Source organism: Benincasa hispida, chromosome 10 (genome assembly GCF_027475165.1).
Source record: "Benincasa hispida cultivar pf3 chromosome 10, pf3_genome.v1.1, whole genome shotgun sequence".
Lineage (NCBI taxonomy): Eukaryota > Viridiplantae > Streptophyta > Magnoliopsida > Cucurbitales > Cucurbitaceae > Benincasa > Benincasa hispida.
In genome coordinates, this window is record NC_143487.1 from 58,831,035 (window position 1) to 58,834,125 (window position 3,091).

At 28.0% G+C, this 3,091-nt stretch overlaps 1 long non-coding RNA gene across 1 annotated transcript; it reads left to right on the forward strand.

Annotated features, from left to right (window-relative positions):
• Positions 1–444: 444 nt before the first annotated feature.
• On the forward strand, positions 445–2,534 carry LOC150033511 (uncharacterized). Its single transcript, XR_016524078.1, has 2 exons — positions 445–2,190; positions 2,256–2,534. It is a non-coding gene; the product is annotated as an uncharacterized LOC150033511 (long non-coding RNA).
• The last annotated feature ends 557 nt before the right edge of the window (positions 2,535–3,091 follow it).

Consider the following 3,091-nt stretch of genomic DNA (forward strand, 5'->3'; position numbering starts at 1 on the left):
TAGGTCTATTAGGTCTCTTTGCTAACTCATGACGGATTAACAAAGACTAAAAGTTTTGAAAGAATAATTTGAATGGTTCAAATTAGCTTAGGGAAATATATATTAATTATATATGATATGATTAATATAAATATAATTTATATAGATATTATTATTTATATTTAATTATAAACATGATTTATAATTAAAACTATATATTCGAAAAGAATTAATGTATTTGAATGTGATTGAAATATTAAATTAATATAAATAAGATTTATATTAAAACTATAGGTTTTATATTAATATGGATGTGATTCATATTAAATCTATTGGTTAAGGGAGAAATATTCATTTGAATATGATTCAAATCTATATCTAATTAAGTTATTATTATTTGATTTTAATTAAATAATTAATTAATTAATCACTCCTTTAATTAATGGGAATGGGGAGGTGGACAATGCCGTCACCCTTTAAAATAAAACTCCAAGCGAAAAAGATCTGTGAGTGGGCTAACATAGAATTGATAAAAAAAAAAAAAAAAAAAATTCTCTCTTAAAAAATAGTTACTGAAGAAGGATTCTCCATCATTTTTTCTCCTTCCTCTCAATTCTCTACTCTCTTTCAAAAGACACTCCTGCAACTGGGTTCTTACTAAGCAACATGGTGAGGAAGGTATTTTGGAAGCGTTCTGAACGAAGAAGAAGAGGAGATCGACAATTTGGGAGAGATTGCGTTGGTAAAGTAAAGTGAATAATAGTCTTCAAAGATAAGTTATTTCCAATCCTAATTTATGCTTAGCCTTGAATTAATCACAACATGTTGATATTTGTTTTTATTATATATTTCTAAAATTTTATCTTTTCAAGAATCAAAATAAAACAGATAAATGATTTTTGCTGAGAGATTCGATCCCATCATGCACGTGGATGGATACAACTTCTATAAACTTGATGTTGAGCAATTAAAATAACACTTATATAAAAATTGATCATTTAACAAAAACCTTAGGACAACAAATCTCAACGGTATGTCTATTTTCTACAATAATATGATAGGAAATTTTAAACAAAATTTGAAATGATGATTTTGTTTTAGAGAACAAATTGAAAGAGAAAAATCCGAGAAACGGCCAAGATTTTGCAGAGGGCTTAAACAGTTGTCTGAAATTGATAGGATGGCGGCGATGGCAGGGCTGAGGGGTCAAATTTAATGAGCTGTGGCCTCGCCAAAGACCAATGGAAAAGTCATTATACAGTAATTGCTGGGTCCTCTACTTACCAAGGAAAGTCAAGTCAATGAAATATTTTGTCAAAAAATCAAGGAAGCTTTTCATATCATCCAAATAAAATATCAGAGTTAACATTATTATTTTTCAAATTTTTATTCATTAATTGCCAAGTCTTGAGAGATCTAAAAAGTTTGAGTTTATTACAAATGTTGCTCAATTAACTATGTGGACATCTAACCTAGTGCGATGCAAATTTATTTCAAATAATCGTGTCCAATTTTGATTATGTTAATGATACTTAAATTTTGATATTGGTTGAGGGTTGTTCCAAATAAGATCCAAAATTTATGGAAAGGTCAATTTATTGGAAAATAAAGGACCAAACGTCTTAAAAGAAAAAGTTGGACCTTCGAATTTAAAGTTGACCAAGTGAGCTTGAGAGATTATACTAAAAGAAAATAATAGAGTTGAAATTGAGAATGACATTCTGCAATCACGAGGGTCACAACCATCTGACACTTTGAATGTTATACATAACTCCAAAGTATCAGAGGAAAGGTTTTATAAATAGTCCGATATCGACAATCCCAAAGGAAGGAAAGTAATTAACTTCCCGTGAAAAGTTCTAACCCTCTTTCTGTACTCTGTATTAGATAATATAATATTAAATTTACCTTCATCTATATAGGTTTAAGCTTTTGGATTAATTGATGATTTATCATGGTATCAAAGCAAGTGGTCCAAGAGGTTATGTGTTCAAACCTTTGCAATCTAATTTTCTCCCCAATTAATATTGATATTGAATTTACTTTGATCGATAAATTTAAGCTTCTGAGTCAATTGATTATTTAATACTGAGCCACATATTTAACATTTCTTCCATTTCTTATCCCTTTCATCTTCAACCTCTGGATCTCCCTCTACTTTCAAAGTCAACTCAAGCTAAGGGACAAAGGGAGGATGTAAGCACAAACAAGGTAAGGCAACCAAGTTGATTGTAACCATGTGTTCTCAATTCTCACACCATGATGATGGTACATAGAGAACGAAGATTCATTGCATGCAGCAACCAAAGTGTCAATCGTTTTCTGGAATTTGAAGGTGTGGTGGAAAATGCAGAATATTTTCCTCGAGATGGAAACAATGGAAAAGTGAATTTTTTAAAAAATATCAAAACATCATGTAAGTCACAATAATTTTGATTTATAGGTTAAAATATTACTTTCATCTACGTTAAAATTTGTTCAATTTTGATGTTATACTTTTAAATATTCGATAAAGTATATGTATTTTCAATAAATCTTAAATTTTTTCTATCAAACGAAGTTAACTTTTATTGAATTGACTAAATAGTGGTAATAATATTTTTCATGCTAGTAGATACAATTTGTGAAGTTATAATGGTTAGGGTTGAATCTTTCTCAAGTAAAAGAATCTACTTGTTAGCCAAATTTCAAAAACAAAAAATAAATTTCTAAAAATAGACAAAAAAAAAAAAATTAGAGGTGGAATTTTTAAGAAATAAAAATAAAAAAAATCAAATGATTTTCAAACTAGACTTTAATTTTTTAAAGATGTATCTCCCAAAATTTATATGTACCTCCCAAAAATTTTCCAAGAAAAAAATCACTTTTCATCCTTCAAATTATATGTAAGTAATAATTTAGGCTATGATTATTCTAAAAAGCAAGCTATGATAATTTAATTTGTGACAAATCTAGTCACTATAGTTTTGATTTCAAAACAACATAATTCATGAACTTTAATATATGACTTCTAGCCATTCTACTTTATAATCTATAATATTTTAGTCATTTTCACGAAAATGAGTGATAAAATTTAATTTAATTTCTTGCATAGATAAATAAGTCAACTAAG